This window comes from Lathyrus oleraceus, chromosome 7 (assembly GCF_024323335.1).
Source record: "Lathyrus oleraceus cultivar Zhongwan6 chromosome 7, CAAS_Psat_ZW6_1.0, whole genome shotgun sequence".
NCBI lineage: Eukaryota > Viridiplantae > Streptophyta > Magnoliopsida > Fabales > Fabaceae > Lathyrus > Lathyrus oleraceus.
The window spans coordinates 239,670,714-239,695,775 of NC_066585.1; the positions used below are offsets into that span (position 1 = coordinate 239,670,714).

The window sequence follows — 25,062 nt, forward strand, 5'->3', positions numbered from 1 at the left end:
TCCGAGTCTTACGCCGAATTCGGGAGTATCGTGCTGCAAACAATCTTCCTCCAATCGAAATTCCTGATCTCAAAAATCTCCTTCCTTCGACGATACCAGAAATGGCTCGTGCTCTTCGAGATTACGCTGCTCCATCGCAAGATGAGCCGCATTCGAGTATTGCTCCACCCACAATCGAAGCAAACAACTTCGAACTTAAACCTTCGTTGTTGCAGGCAGTACAACAGAACCAATTTTCTGGAAATCCTACCAAGGATCCAAACCTTCATTTATCCGTATTTGTCCAATACGCTGATACTGTTAAAACTAATGGTGTCACTTCAGAGGCAATTCGACTTCGTCTCTTTCCTTTCTCGTTAAGAGATAAAGCTAGAAGATGGCTTCAGTCTCTTCCTTCTAACTCAGTCACCACACGAAATGAGTTGAAGAAAGTCTTTCTTGCCCGATATTTTCCTCCAAGCAAAACAGCTATGTTGAGAGCCCAGATAAATGGATTTAAGCAGAAAGATAACGAGTCTCTTTTCGAAGCATGGGAAAGATACAAGGACATGATGAGACTTTGTCCACACCATGGTTTAGAGGACTGGTTAGTAATTCATACCTTCTACAATGGTCTGTTGTACAACACAAGGTTAACAATAGACGCCGCCGCCGGTGGTGCGCTTATGGATAAACCTTACGCTGACGCTTATCAACTTATCGAGAGCATGGCCCAAAATCATTATCAGTGGGGAAGCGACCGAACAATGGTAGAGAAACCTCAAACAAAAGGGGGCATGTACGAGATAAGTAGCCTTGATCATGTTAATGCAAAAGTGGATGCTCTTGCCCAGAAAATTGAAAGTTTAAATGTATCACCTCCAGCCATTGTGGTTGCCGTAACTCAAAATTGCGAAGTCTGTGGAATTCAAGGTCACACGCCTACTGATTGTCAACTCCTAACAGGAATCCAAGCAGAGAAGGTGAACTATGCTCAAGGAAATCCTTACTCGTATACTTATAACTCAAACTGGAAGAACCATCCTAATTTTTCATATAAAAGTAACAACGCTTTATACGCACCAGGTCAAGCTCCCAGTCAAGCCCCAGCTATACCTCTTGGATATCAAAAGCCGACCCCATCTACACCTAACAATAACGTTCCTAGGAAATCCAATTTGGAAATCATGATGGAGAACTTCATAGCTTCTCAACAGCAGACCAATAAAGAGTTCTTAAACCAGAATGTACACACTAGCGAACAGATTAAACAACTAGCAAGTAAAGTGGATGCCCTGGCTACCCATAACAAAATGCTGGAAACACAAATCTCGCAAGTAGCTCAACAACAAGCGCCTACTGCTGCCCCAACTGGTACATTTCCTGGACAGCCCCAACCTAATCCGAAAGGCCACGCTCATGCAATTATATTAAGAAGTGGAACAGAGGTAGAAGGACCGTCTAACCCAAGGATTGAGAACCAAAACTCTAAAAAGTCAACTGAGGAAGATGGTAGACCTAAGGAAAAGGAAGAATGTAATAAGGAAACCTTAGAAACAAAGAACCTTATGTACCTCCTCCACCTTACAAACCACCTATCCCTTATCCTCAAAGGCTAATTAAAACCAAAGACGCGGGCCAATTTAAGAAATTTGTTGACCTACTGAAACAATTAAACGTCACCATTCCTTTTACAGAAGCTATTACACAGATGCCATCATATGCTAAGTTCTTAAAAGAAATTTTATCTGATAAAAGGAAACTTGAAGATAGTGAAACCGTTACACTCACTGCTGAGTGTAGCGCAATAATCCAGAATATGCCTCATAAACTTAAAGATCCTAGTAGTTTTTCTACACCCTGTCATATAGGAAAATTTGTCATAGATAAAGCTTTATGCGATTTAGGAGCCAGTATCAGTGTTATGCCCTTGTCCATATGCAAGAAACTTGAAATGGGAGAATTAAGACCAACTAAAATGTCTGTGCAATTAGCAGATCGTTCCGTTAGATATCCCGTAGGAATTCTTGAAAACGTTCCCGTGCGCATAGGTCAATTCTACATTCCCACCGATTTTATCATTATGGACATAAGAGAAGATGAAGTTACCCCCATTATATTGGGAAGACCATTCTTAGCAACCGCCGGTGCTATCATAGACGTAAAACAAGGACGACTCACTTTCGAAGTAGGAGAAGAGAAAATTGAGTTTATTCTTTCCAAATTCTTGAAAGCACCTGCAATAGAAGACACATGTTACTTCACGGATATCATCGATGAATGCATAAAAGAAACAGAATTAGAAAATGACGATTTGTCCGACTATCGTGTAGAAGACAGACTGAACCAATGTTTAGCAATAACATCGGATCCTACGCAATGCCTTAAGAAACCAACCCTCGACCTGAAAACACTTCCCAAAAATCTGAGATATGAATTCCTAGACTTAGAACTTGAACGACCAGTGATAGTCAATGCAGAACTAGGAGAACTTGAAACCGAAAAACTCCTGCATATCTTAAGAAAATATCCAACCGCATTAGGATACAACATCACCGATCTTAAAGGGATAAGTCCTTCTATTTGTATGCACCGCATCATGCTAGAAGAAGACTGTAAGACTTCTAGGGAACATCAGAGGAGACTAAACCCGATCCTGAGTGAGGTAGTGAAGAAGGAAGTAATGAAGTTATTAGAGGCATGTATCATATATCCTATATCCGATAGCAAATGGGTTAGTCCTGTACACGTAGTACCAAAGAAAGGAGGTATAACAGTGATCGAAAATGAAAAAGGAGAAACTATAACCAAACGAATTGAATCGGGATGGAGAATGTGCATTGACTATAGGAAGCTAAACAAAGCAACCCGAAAAGATCATTTTCCTTTACTATTCATAGACCAGATGTTAGAGCGACTAGCCAAGCATTCTCATTTCTGCTATCTAGACGGTTACTCAGGCTTCTTCCAAATACCAATTCATCCTGATGACCAAGAAAAGACAATGTTCACATGTCCTTTTGGTACCTTCGCTTATCGACGAATGCCGTTTGGCTTGTGCAATGCTCCTGCAACCTTCCAAAGGTGCATGATGGCAATATTCGCCGATTTTCTCGAAAACATCATGGAAGTCTTTATGGATGACTTTTCTATATGCGGGCAAAGTTTCGAAGAATGTCTTGAAAACCTAGAGAGAGTTCTAGAATGATGTATAAAAGTAAACCTAGTACTTAATTGGGAAAAATGTCACTTTATGGTACAAGAAGGAATTGTGTTAGGACACATCATATCAAATAGAGGAATTGAAGTAGACAAAGCCAAAATAGAAGTAATCGAAAACCTTCAACCTCCGAAAACTGTGAGAGAAATACGAAGCTTCTTAGGACATGCCGGTTTTTATCGACGATTCATTAAAGATTTCTCTAAAATAACTAAACCTTTAACCGGATTATTAATGAAAGACGTTGAATTCATCTTCGACAATAAATGTTTAGAAGCATTTCAAACACTTAAACAAGCATTGATCTCCGCGCCCATAATGCAGACCCCGGATTGGAATGAACCTTTCGAAATAATGTGTGACGCAAGTGACTACGCCGTAGGCGCTGTTTTAGGACAACGAAAGGATAAAAAACTCCACGTCATATATTATGCGAGTAGAACTCTAGATGAAGCGCAAATGAATTACGCCACGACCGAGAAAGAACTTTTAGCAGTAGTATTTGCACTAGATAAATTTTGTTCCTACCTGGTCGGAGCTAAAATAATCGTTTACACTGATCACGCTGCCATTAAGTACCTCTTAACAAAAAAGGATGCTAAACCTAGACTCCTAAGGTGGATCTTGTTGCTACAAGAATTTGATTTGGAAATCAAAGATAAAAAAGGAACTGAAAACGTAGTAGCAGATCACCTCTCTAGACTTGAAAACCTGGAACCGGAAAGAACATCGATCAACGATGATTTCTCGTACGATAAACTTATAGCTAATTTGGAAGAAAATAGAGCTGATGAACAGGTAGAGACCACATTGGCGGTATGCGTTACACCATGGTACGCCGATTTTGTCAATTATTTAGCCGCCAGAGTGGTTCCACTTGATTTATCATACCAACAAAAGAAACGATTCTTCCATGACAAAAAACATTATTACTGGGACGACCCTTTACTTTTCAAAAGAGGCCCCGATGGTATTTTCCGTCGCTGTATACCTGAAGAAGAGGTAGAAAGTATAATCCAACATTGTCATTCCGCTCCTTATGGTGGACATGCAAGTACATCCAAAATCTGCTCCAAAATCCTACAAGTCGGTCTTTATTGGCCAAACATATGGAAGGATGTGCATGCCGCTGTCAAGAAATGCGATAGGTGTCAACACACAGGAAACATATCTAGACGTGACGAGATTCCACAAAAAGGCATTTTGGAAGTAGAAATTTTCGATGTGTGGGGGATAGATTTCATGGGACCTTTTCCACCTTCTTTCGGTAACAAGTACATACTCGTAGCGGTTGATTACGTATCAAAATGGATTGAGGCTATAGCTTCTCCAACAAACGACACACGAGTAGTAATTAAACTCTTTAAGAATATAATCTTTCCAAGATTTGGTGTCCCAAGAATAGTCGTCAGTGACGGTGGATCTCATTTCATATCTAAGATAATCGAAAAATTATTATTTAAGTATGGTGTAAAACATCGAGTAGCAACACCTTACCATCCTCAAAACAGTGGACAAGTGGAAGTGTCTAACAGAGAAATTAAACAGATATTGGAAAAAACAGTCGCTACATCGAGGAAAGACTGGTCATCAAAATTACCCGAAGCTTTATGGGCATATCGAACCTCTTACAAAACTCCCATAGGAACAACCCCATTTAAGCTTATTTATGGTAAATCTTGCCACCTCCCGGTGGAGTTAGAACATAAGGCCTATTGGGCTATTAAAAATTTAAATTTGAACAATAAGGCCGCCGGTGAAAAGCGAATTCTTGATATAAACGAATTAGAGGAACTTAGACAAGACGCATACGAAAATGCCAGAATCTACAAGGAACGAACGAAAAAATGGCATGATAAACGTATATCAAGGAAAACTTTCAAACAAGGCGATGTAGTCCTATTGTTTAACTCTAGATTTAAGTTATTTCCAGGAAAGCTACGATCTAGATGGTCAGGCCCTTTCCAAGTCACTAATGTCTTTCCTAGTGGGGCTGTAGAAATTAAAGGAAAATCTATTGAATCATTTATCGTAAACGGGCAGCGTCTAAAACATTATCACTATGATGAAAACAATGAAGACTCGCAAGTCCTGCACTTAGACGTATTGTCTCCAAAATTAATAGATTAACATTTAATAGTTTTGTGTTAAGCTTGCGACATTAAACAATCGTGGGAGACAACCCACAAATTTTTATTTTTTTCTTTGATTATTCTTTTTGAAGTTTATTCAGTTTTCATTCTTCATATTCTTTACTTTAATTAAATTTTTCTTCTTTTCTTCTTTCGGCATCTGGCCAAATCCTGACTAAATTCTTGTTTTTCTTTTCTTTAGTTAACACTAACCTGATGGGACATATTGATCGCATGGGTATCAAATTCCGAGGGAGAGCTCAGAGACAAAAATTTGAAGAACTAGCTGAGAGAGAGAGAGATGCACCCAAGTTTTTATGCTGATGATTGTGCAATGACCGTTCTTGGGCTAAGAGATAGTGTCTTATATCTGCTGAGTCAAATAGGGTGGGAAACCACTCCTATTTGGAGACAATTTGTTACTTACCGAAGACTAACTCTAGAATTCCTTAGCTCCCTGATTTAATTACCAAACCATGGAAAAGGAATAAACCGAGGTTTCATTCAGTTCAGGATGTTCAATATGGAGTATCAGTATAACATTCAAGAATTTACTAACCTCTTAGGGTTCCCTACTTCTTTTGACACATTCACCATGAGCCAAGAAGACCTTTTTGAATATAGAGAGCTTAAGCATTTTTGGGGAAGTTTGACGGGAAATGACGACCCTGAGGAACATGAGTTTCTTTCTGGAAACATACATAACCCGGCTTTTTGTTATTTCCACAAGATCCTAGCACACACTCTTTTTGGGAAAAGATCAAACATTACCACAGTATCACGTGATGAACTCTTCATAATATTTTGTGCTTCCTAGAACCGTCCAGTGAATGGTGCCACTTATATGTTGGCGAGTTTTGACCTCCTTATTCAAGATGACCGTGCACCGATTCACATAGGAGGATTGATAACTATGATTGCTAATGCTATTGGATTACGCCAACCCATGCTTGATTTGAATCCTTTTTGTGGCATTGAGCCTATGAATATACTTTTCCTCTTCAACACTATGTTTATCGGAAACCTTGGACCTGAAGAGTTTTAACTATTAATTAATAACCAAGCTTTTTACCTATTCACCATGCCTAGCCCGATGACTAGTGTCCATAACCGAAATAATTGGCTTTACAACCTGGATGGAATACCTTCTCCTGTTAGATCTGTTGAAACCATCCAAGATTATGAGATTTTTGGCAACCAGATTCCTTATGCTGAGTCTGATCCATAAACACCAACTGGTTACCATGATGTTGCCTCTCCACCTCATCCTATCCCGTCCGCAGAATCGGCAGTACCTAATCTTAGACATCATATGCCCGGAATTGATTATAATACCGCTATTCAAGCCTTGATGTCAGAACAAGATGCCATTAGAGAAGAGTTAACTAAGATGGGACATGAATTTCTGGAATACATGAGTGGAATGACAAATCAATTCCACGAGTTGCTACACCGTGTCAATTCCTTTGCTCCTCCGACGAGAGATTCTACAAGTGTCAATTCCTTTGCTCCTCCGACGAGAGATTCTACAAGTGGCTAGAAGAATTAGAGTTAACTAGTTTTAGTTTTAGTTTTAGGAAATTTATAGTTTCGTTTCACATTATTTTTATCTTAGTATTTACTTTTCGCATGTTTTATTTTATTTTCAAATATTACATTATGTTTATTTTTATGAAGCTATTGGCATTAATGGTTAAATTAAATTTTATTTTGATTTATGCACTATCTAAAATTACCAGTAATGATATTTACTGTATGCTACTACTTACATGGCCTATTAGAAAAAAAATATATACACTATGGTGTAGTAGAGTAGCATTCATGGCAAATCAAACATAAAATAATAGCAAATATCATAACCAAACTAAAAAATTAAATAAATAATAAAAAGAATTAATGAAGCACCAGCATGTTGTCACGAGCGTAGTGATCGTTGCATGCCCACCAGCGTGACGAGCGTCACACAAGCTGTCACGGTCGCCACGCAACCCATGACGCCCGTAACACACTCTGTCACGAGCGTGACATCGTGTTTCCTCGTAAACGTTGTTGACCGTTAAGGTCATGACCGTTACTCCATCTCCCCATTCATCTCACCTCTTTACTCCATTCCACTCACATTCATCCACATTTATTTTTCTCTCACCCACTCCTCTTCCCAATTCCAAAACTTTTCCTATAAATACCTACAATCCATTTCTTCCTACACCACATCATTCCAACAAACCATTCTATACAAATATATTTCATCCTCTTTTCCTTCTTTCTACCTACCTATCAATATGGCGGAGAACCAACATCAAGAAGCGCAATTCGTAAATATTATTTTCCGAGCTGAAGATGACAACTATCAACGGGAGCAGTTCGTTCGGTTCCAACAACGCGGTGTCATATCTACCAGGTATCCAAATTTAAATTGCTTACAAGAATTAGGATTACTTCAAGGTGTGCAATGGCTACTTAGGCTTTCTGATTTAACCTTTCTTTGCACACAAAATCACCCTACTTACCCATCACTCACCTTAGAGTTTTTAAGTTCTTATTCCTACACCACTCCACCCGGTGAGAACGAATACTTAACCGGTACCGCAAATTTCCGCATGTTCAACACCGAGTACTCACTATCTCAGGAACAGTTGAGTGCCATGCTACGCTTTCCTGTAGGAGACCAAGTCCACCCAAGAATCCCTCCAAACTCAGAATGGAACACGAACGCATTCGACCTCTTTGGAAAAATATCCGGTGTGGAAACCACTAATTGGGATGCACTACTTGCTTCGCACATACACAACCCCATTATCCGATATTTTATCCGTATTTTGCAAAACACCATTTTTGGAAGACCCAACAACAACAAAGTCAACGCAAAAAAATTATTCTTCCTCCACTGCATCTTTTCAGTCGACACAAAGGTAAACGCCGCCTCTTTCTTACTTCACCATATTCGTACCCTTTGTGCTCGAGGCCGCCAACCTTTTGTGATTGGAGGATTAATAACCACCATCGCACTCGGCTTAAATCTAGGGGACCGACTTCAGAATTTGCAATCTTTGCCACCCCTGTTTATGGATATAAGCTATTGTCGCTCCAGCCGCTTAATCAAAAATAGGGTAGGCGGGAAGTATTATCTTATGGTGAATAACCAAGAAGTCCCAAGCGTTGTTTTGCCCAACATTGCCCTCACCGATGTCACCAACCCCAACCGATTCATTTACGATCTGAATGCTCCCGAAGCTACCGAGCCTACACAAGCAAACCCGCCCCCAGACGAGTTTGATGAAATGGAGCAAGGTGATCAAGATCCTGAGCAACATTCGGCCCCACATAATCCTTCCGATAATGTGGCTGGTCCATCCTCCCAACGTCGTCGAAGAAGAAGGCCCGCAACAAATGATGACATCATGGATGCTATTGAACATCAAGCCCAACGGCTTGATGCCATGCATGCGCAGAATAACGAAGTAATGCAACTGATGCGCCAGATGCAACAACAACAAGAAGAGAGGAATGCAATAACCGACCAGCGGTTCACCGACTTGCTTAACGGGTTTGATGACTTGGAAGTACGTCAACGATCACCGGGTCTGAGAACAAGAGGACGCAGGCAGAATTGAGTTTGGTTTCCAATTTTTTTCCTTTTCTTTCGTTTTCTTTAAAACATTGGGGACAATGTTTCATTTAAGTGTAGGGGGAAAACTTTGTTTCAGTTATGATTATTTCTCTTTCAACATTTCCCTTTCAAGTATGTTATTTCCCTTTCATTCATATACAAAAAAAAAATATTTATTTTAAGTCGAGTCCCTAGTGTGAAATTTTTTTATTATCTACTCCCCTCAATTTTCTTGAGCCATAACAAAATTCAACACACTCGATAAGTATAAAGGTTGCTTATTTTATAAAACTTGAGTGAAATCAAGACAAAATTATTACCGCCCCAACGCTCTAAAAACCTCAACATGTTAGATCAGGTTAAGTACCTATTATACCAATTCCTCGAACTTTTAGTTTTATAGTAACCCCGAGTAGTTTATACGAGAAGTCGGCACCATCTTAATAGCAAACTACGTGGAGAGCCGATGAATATAAGTGAATGATTCCCAAAACAACATATTAAAAATTAGGAAATGCACTAATTAAGTTAGGTGATCCTTACCCGATCATTTAATCCAAAGGTTGCGAACCCTACAAAAACATAGTATGAACGATCCATTATGAGTTGGTTCAGCGGTTTCTGGTGCTGAACTTGGTAGGCCGGACTACAGTCCGATCCCCCGCAATTTGCAATGGACAAAATAACGAAGTTATCCAACTTATGTACCAGAACTTCCAGCTAAAAAGGGGATCAGAATCGCTAACCGGTTACTCCACTATGTACGCGAAAAGATAAAGGGCTTAATATGATTTCACTAGAATGAAAACGGGTGAAATAAGAGTAAAAGAACTAGGCTAGCTATAATAGCATGACTCGAACTGGTTTGCATAAGGCGGGGTTATCTAGTGTTGTTACAGTAATTTTTAATGTCAAGATTAAGCTCAGGTTATTTCTAAATAAGATTTACTTTCAACATATTACGAATTGATGTGTGTTTGGAAATTTTATCTGGCTAATATTTTAAATCGATTTCCACATTGTATCTTGCTTGAGGACAAGCAAAAGTCTAAGTGTGGGGGAGTTTGATAACATGAAATAATATCACATTTTTGGACTTGATTTAATTAAATTATATTGTTATTTGATTCGATTTATTTTATATTATTCGATATTACTCGGTATTTTCTTTTTATTTATTTCAGGTGTCATTGTTTAAAGCATGGGTGAAAAAGAAAGAAGAGGGGTGCAAAAAGAAGACTTTGTAGGAAAGCATCTCACTAAAGCCCAGCCCACGCCAACTACAAGGAAAATGGCTTTGACGACCGCCACACTCACGTGCCGAGTGTCACGCCCTTCTACGTAGTGTTACGACCGTAACACATGGTGTGACGGACGTCACACACCCCACTCCTATTTTTTTGCTTTGACGTGCGTAATAGAAGGACGTTCTCCCCTATTTTTCCTCTTGACTAGTTGACGCTTTAGAAACTCTACTGAAGATACCTTTGAGAAAACGGTTACTTTATGGATGAATATAAATAGACCTCAAAGGATCCAATTGACGAAGGGGCTACGCCGTGCAATATTTTCCCTGCTTTATAATTTTCCAACATTCTATTTTCTTAGCACTATATTTTCTTTTCTTTGCTAGCTTAATTTACTAAGTATTCAATTTATTTTCTCACAATAGTTTCTACACCGGAAACTATTGTGTAATTATTACTGGATCTAACCTTACGTTAGATCATAGTATTTTATTTCCTTATTTTTATTTACCTGTCTGATCAAGAATTGTGAAGAACAAATCCAACCGACTTGTGGTGGAGTGTTCGAGCATCGAAGCTAGGAACAAAACCAAGATTTCTAGTCATTTTCCAGGTTCATTAATTAATTGATTTATCGTTTTAATTTACATATGCTCTGTGCTGCTGTTTATATATACTGTCTGTTTGATATGGTCGTATTTATGCATAATTATTGTTTAGGCATGTTTAGCATGTCCGGCTAATCAACTTAGATATCGGTATGTAAAGTAAGCGGAATAAAGGAATCAAAACTGAGTTGGTTTAAATTTATTTAAAAATATAGTCACTCCTTTTTTGGTCTCAATTTACAGAGTTAATACCAAAGTTTTTGTACGAGAGTAAAAGACATAAAGAAGTTAAAATCAATAGAACGACAGTTTGAGCTTTTAACTGGACAGTGTAAATTGGACATTAACTTTAAATCAGGGCGAGAGCAATTTTTAAGGTTAATTAAATTCTAATCATTTTCAAAAACTATTTTTAAAAGTTAAATGTGAGGACGAGAGTTAAGCATTTAAGTTTAATCATATAGTCTAAGTCAACAGAGCGAGAGTTTGAGACGAGGGCGTTTAAACGGTTAGTGTTTTCTTAAAAAGAGTTTCTATAGATTCTATTGCTTTCAAAAAGTGATTTTAGATTTAACTAAATAGTGAGAGCGTACGTTAATATAAAGTCATAGTGATTCAACAGAGCGAGAGTTTGAGGAAAAGACTTTTAATTGATAGTGTCTACTGAAAGGACTTATTTTAAAATTAAGAAAAAGACCAACGAAGATTTGATTCCCTAATTACGACGAACTACATACCGATATCCGTGTTATTTGATATTTAATCTAGATCCAATTTAGTTTTACTATTCCCCCTAATCATCAAAGTATCATCCGCCTTAGCTTTACGCAGTAACCCTAGAAAAACGGTATATCGATTCATTAAGTCCCTGTGGGATCGATATCTTTTAAAACTACGCGATTAGACTGTGCACTTGCAGTTAATACCCCGATAGACTCACAAAGTCGCGATCAAGTTTTTGGCGCCGTTGCCGGGGACTTTTATTTAGTCGATATCGTAACTCTTCTGTTACGCTGTAGAGAGTAAGGCAATTTTTATTTTTCCCTTGTCTTTCGTTGATTTGTATGCCACACACTCACTCACAAGGCGAACCGTACTACTTACGAATCAACGACGTTGAACGATATCTCCGAGTCTTACGCCGAATTCGGGAGTATCGTGCTGCAAACAATCTTCCTCCAATCGAAATTCCTGATCTCAAAAATCTCCTTCCTTCGACGATACCAGAAATGGCAGAACCAGCTCGTGCTCTTCGAGATTACGCTGCTCCATCGCAAGATGAGCCGCATTCGAGTATTGCTCCACTCGCAATCGAAGCAAACAACTTCGAACTTAAACCTTCGCTGTTGCAGGCAGTGCAACAGAACCAATTTTCTGGAAATCCTACCGAGGATCCAAACCTTCATTTATCCGTATTTGTCCAATACGCTGATACTGTTAAAGCTAATGGTGTCACTTCAGAGGCAATTCGACTTCGTCTCTTTCCTTTCTCGTTAAGAGATAAAGCTAGAAGATGGCTTCAGTCTCTTCCTTCCAACTCATTCACCACATGGAATGAGTTGAAGAAAGTCTTTCTTGCCCGATATTTTCCTCCAAGAAAAACAGCTATGTTGAGAGCCCAGATAAATGAATTTAAGCAGAAAGATAACGAGTCTCTTTTCGAAGCATGGGAAAGATACAAGGACATGATGAGACTTTGTCCACACCATGGTTTAGAGGACTGGTTAGTAATTCATACCTTCTACAATGGTCTGTTGTACAACACAAGGTTAACAATAGACGCCGCCGCCGGTGGTGCGCTTATGGATAAACCTTACGCTGACGCTTATCAACTTATCGAGAGCATGGCCCAAAATCATTATCAGTGGGGAAGCGACCGAACAATGGTAGAGAAACCTCAAACAAAAGGGGTCATGTGTGAGATAAGTAGCCTTGATCATGTTAATGCAAAAGTGGATGCTCTTGCCCAGAAAATTGAAAGTTTAAATGTATCACCTCCAGCCACTGTGGTTGCCGTAACTCAAAATTGTGAAGTCTGTGGAATTCAAGGTCACACACCTACAGATTGTCAACTCCTAACAGGAATCCAAGCAGAGCAGGTGAACTATGCTCAAGGAAATCCTTACTCGTATACCTATAACTCAAACTAGAAGAACCATCCTAATTTTTCATATAAAAGTAACATTGCTTTATACGCACCAGGTCAAGCTCCCAGTCAAGCCCCAGCTATACCTCCTGGATATCAAAAGCCGACCCTATCTACACCTAACAATAACGTTCCATGAAAGGTCTTCCTGTTGTACTTCTCTTTGCTTAAAATTAATGAATTTGTTTGCTTATGTTGTTTCTTTCATTTATTATTTTCTACCTTACCAATGACATTATGAAAAAGAATAGAAAAAGTCATTAGTAAAAGAATGAAAAAAATGGATCAACACCGAAGTTCCCTTGCAGATTGAAAGTTGATAAAGAAAATATAAGCCAACTACTTGTACTAAATCTCTAGATACCAACGGTAGTAAGGTTTGAGCTAAACATTTCCATTGTTCACTTTTCCTTTTTATAACAGTATCTGTGCATTAGTTATTTTCAAGAATTTGCATTATTTCTATTTAGTTTATTGGTATGATAAACATACACTGAGGCAATTGTTTGTGAATACTTTGAGCCTTTCTAAACCATCCTGTTTTAATATGAGTAGATCCCTTTCTAACAACTAAGCCTAAGCCTTTCTTTTGGTAACATAGCCATAATATATATCCATTTGACTTGAAAGATTATATCTTTTCACCCTCTTTGGAGTTAGGTAGAAAATTTTGTTTTCCTTATTTGATGCAAAAGAATAAGTTTGGGGTTTCTCTTGGAAATTAGCAACTTTTAATTTTGGGGTTGGAGTACTAGATAAATTGGTCAAAAAGAAAGAAAAATAAGAAGTTAAAAATGACTTATTAAAAAAACTGTTTTTGGTGAAAAAGAAATATAAATAGGACCAAAAAAATGCATTCTCTAGTACCGATTGAACAAGAAAAGAGTGATATGAAACAAATCAGGTAATATCATGAAAACTAGTTTCCTAACTCCAAAGATTTAAGCCTACTATCCTAAATTATCCTACCATGCATAAGCCACGTTAATACCTTAAAAAGACCTCAAAAGTGTGTGTTTAAATATGACATTGATTGAATTTGATAGAAGCTCTACAAACTCATTGCTTAATACTTTTGTTTATTGATTGCATGATTACCTTGTCAAATAGAGTGAATATATATGTGAGTTGAGAGATAGGTTGAGTACTTGTATGTTTGGAAGAACTTTTCAGAGTTAATTAGATTGAAGTAGAGAATGCAAATGTTGATCAACATAATAAAGGTGACCTTAATTGGTAAAGATAAGCATTTTAATTCTGATGAAATGTTCTGTTTGAAAACAAGTTACCTGAGGATAAGTAATATAGTAAGTTTGGGGTTGTGATGACACTCGATCATTACGTAATATTTACGAGTAATTTCATATGAAATTGTTGGAATAATGAGCAAAAGTCATGCCAAAGTGTGAAGAAGTAAGCAAAAAACTACTAAGAGGAAGAAAGTTGGGACTTAGTGAAAATTTGAAGAAAATAGAGGATTATGCCACTAGTTTTTATTGCGCCGTGAAAAATACTTGAGCGTATCGCACGCTCAAAGATAGAATAGAGTCGCCACCGAACTTTATTTATTCCAAAGGGAAGGGAAAATATCAATAAAACCCAAAGGGAAGAGAAACAGGTAAGGGAGTTAGTTATACAAGGGAAAGGTATTAACACCCTTCACATCCGTTGTACTCAATGGAAAGCATTTTAATTGTTCTTTACGTGGATGGGTGTTACTATCTAAAGGTTACTTGAAAAAAGGAAAAATAAGTTTATTAATTAGTGTGTTCGCCAAGGATTCAAACCCTTATGTCTACATATTCTCATAGTGCAATGAGAAAATCAGAGCTCCGTAGTTCATGGTAGAAAATACAGATTTGTTGGTTGATTTTAGGGATTAGTCATAATCGTATCCTAGAAGTATGTAGATGTTAGTTGATTCTGATCCTTGTCGGATGCTCTAAGCTTTTAGTCTGACTACTAAGGAACAAATTATAACAGTTCTTTTATGAAAAGAAAGAAAATTGTTTTGCAAACATTTGTATGATAAAAGAAAAGAAAAGAAAAGAGTTAATTGAATAGAAAAAAAGAAGAGAAACTAGCTTGAATTGTAGAAGAGTTGTGAAATGAGGAAAGTGATGTGGGTTGGACGTAGTGAAAGCATGATTTGAACCAAGATTGTGTTATTTAAAACCATATATAGGTATGTCTGAACCAAACATTGTATTCCGTTAACTAATAGATGGTGTGGCCAATGCATAATTGAAGGATTTTGCCTAGATCCAAGGATCAAGACCTACAAGAAGGGGGTTGCCAGAGCATGAAAATCCACAAGGCAGTGCAAGATGGTTTCCAGAGCATGAGGCTCCATAAGGAAATGCATGAGATTTTCCAGAGCATGAGGCTCCATAGGGCAATGCATGAGAATCGCCAGAGCATGAAGCTCCACAAGGAAATGCATTAAGGTTGCCAGAGCATGAGGCTCCACATGGAAATGCATGAAGTTTTCTAAAGCATGAGGCTCCATAGGGAAATGCATTAAGGTTTCCAGAGTATGAGGCTCCACAGGTCAATGCATGAGAGTTTCTAGAGCATGAGGCTCCACAAGGTAAAATAAAAGAAAAGGGTTTGTCAGAGCATGTGGATCCATAGGGAAATGCATGAGAGTTTCTAGAGCATGAGGCTCCACAAGGAAATTCATGAAGGTTTATAGAGCACGAGGCTCCATATGGAAACGCATGAAGGTTGCCAGAGCATGAAGCTCCATAGGGAAATGCATGAAGGGTATTATTTTAGAGATGGGTGTTTGACCATGAGGTGATTAACCCAATGAATGTCCAAAGAAAGTAGTGTTTGGTCCAAAGAGACAATTATTTTTTATGTTGATTGTTGAAATATTGATATATTTTATATGGAGAAGAAGACTTGGCAATCATTTGATTTGAACTGCACTAAAGTCTATGAACTTGTATAATCCCACAGTCTAAGTTGAGTGACCAAAAGACCCTTGGTCACTTAATAAGAATTTTCTTCCAAGCTGTGGAGCTCGAGGCCTCAAGACAAGATCTTCAATCAAGGCATCCTCAGTTATATCAAGCAGAGGATTATTCAATCACATCAAAGGTGGCGTCTTCAAGCACATCAAAGGTGACGTCTTCACCACTCGTTAACTCAAAGTTAGAAGAGTGTGACATGAGCCTTAAGCAATAGAGAAGGAGTAGGACTGGAGTATTCCTACCCCCATTCTGAGTATCTTTGGGTATGGGACGTATGACCCAGCGCTCATCGTATTCACCTCTATTCACAAACTTTAGCACAATTCTAACCATACGATTAACAAGTCTATCTTCACAAAGCAAAAACAACAAAAGCAACGACTACATCAATAACTTATCAATCATGAATCAAGTTGTACGATACGAGCCTTAAGTAATGGAGAAGGAGTGGACTGGAGTATCCCTACCCCCATTCTGAGTATCTTTGGGTATGGGACGTATGACCCAGCGCTCATCGTATTCACCTCTATTCATAGACTTTAGTACGATTTGAATCGAGCGATTAATAAGGTCTTCATCTTCCATGCAAGAACAACTACAAAGACTCTTCTCCTTCCACTTGAAAGTTAGTGCAATTCTCATCCAGTAACTATCAAGTCTGTCCATTATATTCAATTCTCTCAATCATCACCATTCATATCACTTCAATCTCAATCATCCATTTCTTCTCACCTCCAATCAATTTCTTTTTAGCCCTAATGAGCTGAATTACGAAAGCTCTGATTTCCTCATTGCACAATGAGGGTACGTAGGCAGGAGAATTCAGATTCTTCGCGAGCTACCTTATTTATCATCCGTCCTTCATTTCAATTAATTCTACTTCTTTTGCCTTATCAATCATCTTGTTTTTAGCCCTAGTGGGTTGAACTATGAAAGCTCTGATTTCCTTATTGCACAATAATGATACGTAGGTAGGAGAACCCAATTTCTTCGCGAGCTATCTTATCTATCAATCTACCCTATTTATTAACCAATCACTCTTTCATCAATCAATTCCATATTTTTGAGATCAAATATCATTGTTCCTTGGATTCCATTCACATCCTCTCAGGACACCTAATGAACAGCCTGTCTTGTGAATTGAGAGTTGTTTGGCTTGTACCCAGGCATTTAATTCCTTTGTTTTTGGTTATTCCACTACAGTGATACCATGCTTCGGGCCCCTCATTTGTTGGTTTACCTTTACTCTTTGGTTTAAAGTTTATTCCTTCATGGATCCAAGATACTTCTTCTCTATGATCTCAAATTGTTTGTTCCCCAGCAAGTGATATATGTTTCCTTGTGTCAATCAATACTTCCTTTTGGATTCCATATTCACCCTTTTAGGACGACCTAATGAAATATCCATCTTTGTATCAAGAGTTGTTTGGCTTATTGTCATACAATTATTTCTCTTTGTTTCCAGTCATTCAACGATAGTGGTACCATGCCTTGGGCCCCTCACTCGTCGGTCTGTCTGTTTACTCCTTGATATAAAGTCAATTTTCCTTTATGGATTCCCATGTTACCATTCTGTTGGTACGAGTTATAATTGTTCATCACTTCAATCATACTCCTTTAGTTGTTTGTCCTGTCAGTCCTTGGTGCTTAGACAAACACCTTTTTTATTCCTTTCCTTTCTGTTTGTAGTTCCGAACTACGATTGCTCTGACTTTCTCATTGCACGATGAGAATACGTAGGCACGAGGATGCGAATCCTTGGCGAGCATACTTCCAATTATTCTTCCTTCGCCTTAGGGCGCCATCCATATCTTTCACAATTTATTACCTACCTTCGGTCATAAATCGTCCACCTAGTGACATATTATACATTTGACATCGAGATACACTTTCTTTGTAACTCCATATATACCCTTTTAGGACGCCTAATGAAAAGTCCACTTTTGTACCTAGAGTTGTTTGGGCTTATTGCTAGACATTTAATTCCTTCTTTTTCGGTCGACCATATAGTGATACCATGTCTTAGACCCCTCACTTGTGGTTCATGCCACCATTCCCTCTATGGTACATATTCTATTTCTCCTATGGATTCCAATATACCTTGACTTTCGATTTCAAACTAAATCTTTTCAGTCACTTGTCACCAAATACTCTATTCTGTGACTTCGGTCACTTCACTCCGTTCATCCCATGATACATTCGCATACCACCTTCTTTCACTCCATGTGATATACCTACTCTTTGAGCCAAATACACTATACCTTTGTGCTCCATCTTATACCCCTTTTTAGTGAACCAAAAGCCGATTTGTTTGTCTTGCCAGACCTTGTAGCTTAGACAAACATCTCCTTACGTACTTTGCAGTCGTATTTAGGCGACCCTTTCTTTTCGGTTATTCCAATACAATGACACCATGTCTTAGACCCCTCACTTGTTGGTTCATACCAGTTTTACTCTTGGGTTCATATTTTCACCCCCTGTTGGAGTCAAATCATACAATTCTTTGGTTCAAACCATACTTTTGATCACTCTTCTTCTCTTCTCCCCCCATTAGGTCCTTGAACTACGATTGCTCTGACTTTCTCATTGCATGATGAGAATACGTAGGCATGAGGGCCCTAATCCTCACCGATCACTTTATCTATTTCTTTCCTTTTCCCATTATTTTGTGAGTAATCTTAGATATCACACCTATTCGAGCGAGAACAATCAAAACGGTTCCCATGGAGTACCATGGATGTTTGGGGTGCTAATACCTTCCCCTTGCATAACCGACTTCCTTACCCAGTATATCTCTTTTCCCCAGGTTTTATCGATGTTTTCCCTTCCCTCTGGGATAAATAAAGTTCGATGGCGACCCTGTTGTATGTTCGAGCGTGCGATACGTTCGGGTATATTTTCGCTAGCTTCAGGAACTAAAGATGAGAGTAATAAGATTGAATGGGATAGATAAAAATATAAATTTTGGTGTATTTTCAAATAAGGAGAGGCCTCATTATATATGAGAAAATGTGGCTTAAAAAAGAAACAGTTCATGGGCCATTTTAATGTTATAATCGATTATCACATAAGAATAGTCGATTATTCAAGCCACATGTGTGTGTGTGTGTGTGTGTGAGAGAGAGAGAGAGAGAGAGAGAGAAAACATAACATAAAAAACATAAGTTAGAAAATTTTACAAGTTTGGAATTTTCAGACAGCATGCGTCAACCTCAAATTTGAATGTGTTGACCCATAGAAGCATTTTTGTTTCTACGTGTCGATCTGAAGAGCCATATGTGTCAACCTCAAATGGGAAGTGTCTTTGGTTTTGCCAAAGGCTCATCATGCGTCAACTTATAGGACATATGTGTCAACCTGAAAGTCATATGCATCGACCTGGAGAGCTTATGTGTCGACACATAATAGACACAAACTTGGTTTTACAAAACCTTCAGTATGTGTCGACCTCTCGCTAGAATGTGTCAACCTATAGACTAGTTTTTCACACAAAATCTTCAGCATATGTCGACCTCTAGCTAGAATGTGTAAATTGATTTTAAGACACAAATTAGAAAATTTTACAAGTTTAGAATTTTCAGACAACATGCTTCAACCTCAAATTTGAATGTGTCGACCCATAAAAGCATTTTTGTTTTTATGTGTCGATCTGAAGAGCCATATGTTTCAACCTCAAATGGTCAGCGACTTTGGTTTTGGCAAAGGCTCAGCATGCATCAACTTATAGGACATATGTGTCGACCTGAAAGTCCTATGCATCGACCTGAAAAGCTTATGCATCGACACATACTGGACATAAACTTTGGTTTTACAAAACCTTCAGTATGTGGCAACCTCTCACTAGAATGTGTCGACCTATAGACTAGTTTTTCACACAAAATATTCAGTATGTGTCGACCTCTAGCTAGAATGTGTCAACTAATTTTAAGTTATCTAAGGTTAAAATGCACATCTAAACATGGAGGATAGGATTTGATACACACAAATACTAAGTATCCTTTGTGAAGTCATGGCTTCTTGATGATTTTGATGATTACAACATCTCTCAACAATTCTCTTGTGAAAAGATCAAAAAGTTGTCAAAGACTTGAAGTGAATTGAAGTGGAGTAAAGATTCAAGTGAAGTATATCATTTCAAAGGATCAAGTATCATCATTGGTATATCTAAAAATTTCACTAATATGATATACAAGTGTTCAAATATTTATTCCATGATATCTTGGTTCATATAGAAAATTAGGATGTATTGCATTTCATTTTTCACATTCTGCCAAATTCTAATTTTCAAAATTGGGCTTCAGTAACCGGTTACCCACCGAGCAGTAACCGGTTACCACTGTTGTTTTTCAAATGTTTTTTGGACGTTGGAAGCAAGTAACCGGTTACCCACCGAGCAGTAACCGGTTACCACTGACGAATTTTGACAGATTGGTGCATTTCTTCATTCAAATGTTTTCTTTGCATTCCTTTGAATCATGGCATCCTTTCATTCATCATACTCTTTCAAAAAGGTGTTTGTAGCAATATATAAACATCATTACTCATTTTTTATGACCACCTCCTTTCTTGCAAACACTTTCAATTAATCATTCTTATAAAAACTCAGATCTTTATCAAGTGTCCAAAAACTTTCTTAAAAAAGTATTCTTTGCATTAAACTTTCATATACCTTGCTAAGAATACATATCATTTGATTTGAACACTTGTATACTACATTGAGTGATTGATATCCAAAGGGGAAGATTAATCCAAGTGATTAACGTATTCAAGATTCATCATCAACTTTTTAATTAAGTTCAGATTTTTGTATCATACCTTGTTGTCCAGGATTGTTGGAAACAAGTGAAGTGTTGAAGAGGATTGTTCTTCATACACTTGATTACCTATAGGTTAGATAGTAAGCATCACCATTGGTGTGAGTAGGCTGTACAATAATTCTAACTATAGTGAAATCTCTTTCGAGTCGAAAGGGGAGTGGAGTACCTTCGGAGTGTGAAGGGAACCACTATAATTTCCGGTGTCCTTTTACTTTCCGTAATTTATTTTTCAGCACTTAAACGAAAAATAACCAAGAACCGAAAACAAGATCGAAGAAATTTTTTACCACCTAATTCACCCCCCTCCCCCCTCTTAGGCGCATTTACAACTTACATCCTTATTTTGATATCATTCAAAATATTTATAAAAGGAAAAATGCACTCACACCGAGGACAATATCATATTAGATGGAGACAATGATGAGTACGATGATACAAAATTTGAATAGATCGTTTTTGTTATTTTACTTAATGTAATATGTATATATTTTGTTGATTTAGTAATTGTATTGTGTTAATTTATTACTTGTATCTATATTCTGTTGATTTATTAATTGTATATTCCCCCAAAATAGATAAAATGCCACCCCAACATGATAAGGGTAAGGGTAAGGCCCAACACACGAGGATAAGGGTACATGAGGCACCTCTATCGTCCATGTATTGTCCTCCCCCCAAAGTTAGGTGGATCTTGTGTCCATGACCACTTCTAAACTTCCTACACCTTTTATGACATTACTCTCCTCCCATGATTATCCTATGGTCCCATATGAGAATCCAACTTTTATCATCCCATCTGGGCATATGCCCTTATCATACCAGCAGTCTGAGGGATCTAGCTTTTCATATCCCACACAGGTACCATCATCATACCAGCAGCCTGAGAGATCTATTTTTCCTCATTCCACACAGGTACCCTCATTCTTCCATCATCCTGGAGGATCTAGCTTTTATGTCCCACACAATTACCCTCACAATACCAACAGCCTGGGGGATCTAGCTTTCTATATCCCACACAAGTACCCTTATCCTTCATGCAGTATTGGGGATCTAGCTTTCCACATCCTACACAGGTAGCCTCATCATCCAGGCAATATAAGGGATCCGACATATCACACACATACATTCATCATTCATGTTGTCTAGGGAATCCTACATCCCACATCCCACACTCATACCCTTATCATCCATTCATTTTGGGGGATCTCACACCCACCCACCACACATATATTTACGCATGACGGGTATAAGGACCCTATTTTGGACAACCATCAGGAACAAGATGACCCTAATTTGAAGGATAACTTTCAAGTGAGGGACGCTGAGTATGTGAAAATTAATGGAAGATTTCTTATTGAGCCCATGGGAATCTCTTAAGTTTCTATTTTATAATTTTTTTTATTTAAGTATACATGTTACCATTTTTAGATTTAATACTTATTTAAATTGTTGTTGTTTAGTTTCTTGCCAAGTAGGCATGCTTCCAAATGTATAAATCATGTCATTCAAAAAATGTATAAAAAATCTTGAAAGACATTTGGATACCTTTCCGATGATGATAAAGATGCTTGGTTTGGTGAATTTAAGGAATAATGGTTTTATTTTAAGTTATTGTTATTTTAATTAATTTTTTGTTATGATTATCTAACAATTTATTTGAATGTCATACAACATTGCGGGAAGAGTGTATGTGGAACGTAATGGATGAATATAGGATTAGAGCATTGAATCAGGAGGCTGTCATACTTCAGTAGGAAGTATCAGTACCGCCGAACATGCTCGACGGATGTTAATTATAATTACTACTTTTAAAAGTTATATTTTGATTTATTATATAATTTTAATTAAAGTTAATTATATTAATTAAGTTAAGGTAAGGCGAGACCCCCACTACTTAATGAGCTTCATGCGAAGACTCATACCAAAATATCGAGGGAGTATGTTGACGACCGTTCTAGAAGAACTCAAGTAAGTTGTTTATATTTCATTATTTTATTTAATTCTTGTATATAACTAATTGTTTAAATTCTATTTAATTTAAATTTTTTTATGTACGTGTAGGAAATGTATCAGAGACGGCCCACATAATTTCTATCTGAACATCTTGAGTATATTCCGATGGGCTCATATTCGGTTGATCCAAGTGTGGACCTTTATATTTGGAGTTTAGTGATTGGTAGGAAGGAAGTTAATGAATGCTTTTATGGTGTTGGACCTTTGACCGATAACTATAGAAAAGAGGATAGAAATTTATTGACGAGAATTGCAGATGGGGAATGATCAACATGTTCACCAGAATTGACACACGAAATGATGACAACATTGAGACAGTTAGCTCTAACCGAGACGAGACACAAGGCGGCGTTAAAATCTGAATTGAAGAAAATGAAGAAGAGACAAATTGAGTTGGAGGAGAAAATGTGAGAATATATGTTCTCACAAAGGAACCAAACATATGATACAATGGGTGATCTATGTAGAAATTAGTGACGAAAAGTTTTGCAACGTGAATACCACGTGACAAAGTTGCGACGTGTTATTCACATAGCAAATGAGTTGTCATTAATGATGATGCAACGTATTCGTTTATTCTGTTAATTTTGGGTGTTGTGACGTATTTTTTATGTGATAAATAAATATTTTGTTATAATAATTTATTTTCACTAATTTATCCTTATTTATTATATTTTAATTTATATAATTACTCCACTATCTATCATTATCTATCATTAAAATCATTTTAATAAATAATTTTTATTTTATCTTTAAAATCAACACAACTATTTTTCAAAGAAGACCTCTAATAATGAAAGAAGCAGTTTATAATTCATCCAGTATTTACTTTTTACCAATCAAATCTTTAATTGTGTGTTCGATACCTCAATTAATAATGGAAGAAGTAGTTTATAAGTCATCCATTATTTTCTTTTTACCAATCAACTTCTTGAGAAATCAATACTAATTCAAAAGCTATGTAAATTGATATTTTTTCAAGTATAATTGGTTTTATTTGTAGAATTGATATTTCTAAATATACAAATTAAAAATTTTGATTCTAAAATTTATTATTAAACTTTCTTTTATGTAAATGTACACCGTCACTATTTAAAAAATCAAATTATTTAAGTAATTTTATCAATTAATTACTGCAGAAACAAAGTCACATCGGTTTCTTCCTATCCTCAATTTTCAATAGAGTTATGCCCAAACTGTTAACGAGGGTTTCTTCCTATCCTCATTTTCAATGTTTGTTCCCTAAGTTACTTGTCTTCCTCGATTTTCTTCGTGTCCTTTCATCTTCTAACTAGCTAACAAGTGTTAAATCCAACAATTATTAACACTTAACACAAGGGCCAAAATTAATAAAGCCCCATGAAAGCAATTCTAAATGGACCAATAATGTTAAAGAGTAACGCCCTCTCAACCAAGTAACACCAAACACATTTAATTTATGCCATTGACAGTTACCAAAACTGGATATTTTTCATTCCAACCGCTAGGTGTCACCAAATTTGGACAAAGAAAACCGTTCTTAAATGCGATTTCGTTTCACAGCGGCTTCAACTTTATCTGAATGTAAGACAAAATTTTGTTGTGCAAAACATGTCACTGTTCTTCCCGGAGAAGTGGACAAGAGAAGAAAGAAACAAGAGAGACAAAGAAAGATTCAGCATATATGTGTTGTGGCAGGAAATAGATTCTAGTATACATGTTAGCTCTTTTAATTGTTGCGTCTTTGACAGGGAAATGTTAATGAGAATGGAATCTCAGTTCAAGTATGAAGAGATATCGTCTTAAATTCGGTTGTCTATTTGTGTGGAGTGTCATTTTAGCTAAAGGAATTCATTGTGTAATCTTCACAAAGAGATATGAAGCTAAGAATAGTCAGCCGACTCAACCCCAATAAATAATATTTGAACTTTAAATTATTTTATAAAATAAATATTGCATAAATGAATAAATGAAAGAAAAATATATTAAGAAAAATATTGTTTGGCAAGTACGAATTATGCTTGCAGATAGGGAAAAAATTGTGTCAAAAGATCTGCGGATGTTATTCGACTATTATTTAAGAGTGGTTCGATGGACTCTAGGCTTTGCATTTCTTCTCACAAAGATGAAGAAGACTCTAGTTTGGATTCGATTTTCAGAGTTTAACTTATTATAATATGATGAAAGTGTCTTTATTGATTTAACACTTGTTGTGGGTATTTCTGTTAAGGTAGATACTAACACCCTAAATATAGCGGAGAAGGTCTGTGAGAATTTGCGTGAAGATTGATCTAACCTTGTGTTTTACCTATGAATTTGGAAAATAACCGATA

General features: G+C 37.2%; 2 non-coding genes across 2 annotated transcripts; both read right to left on the reverse strand.

Annotated features, from left to right (window-relative positions):
- Positions 1–470: 470 nt before the first annotated feature.
- Positions 471–577, reverse strand: LOC127108545 (small nucleolar RNA R71). Its single transcript, XR_007796076.1, has one exon. It is a non-coding gene; the product is annotated as a small nucleolar RNA R71 (small nucleolar RNA).
- An 11,826-nt stretch (positions 578–12,403) lies between these two features.
- Positions 12,404–12,510, reverse strand: LOC127108783 (small nucleolar RNA R71). Its single transcript, XR_007796296.1, has one exon. It is a non-coding gene; the product is annotated as a small nucleolar RNA R71 (small nucleolar RNA).
- Between the last annotated feature and the right edge of the window lie 12,552 nt (positions 12,511–25,062).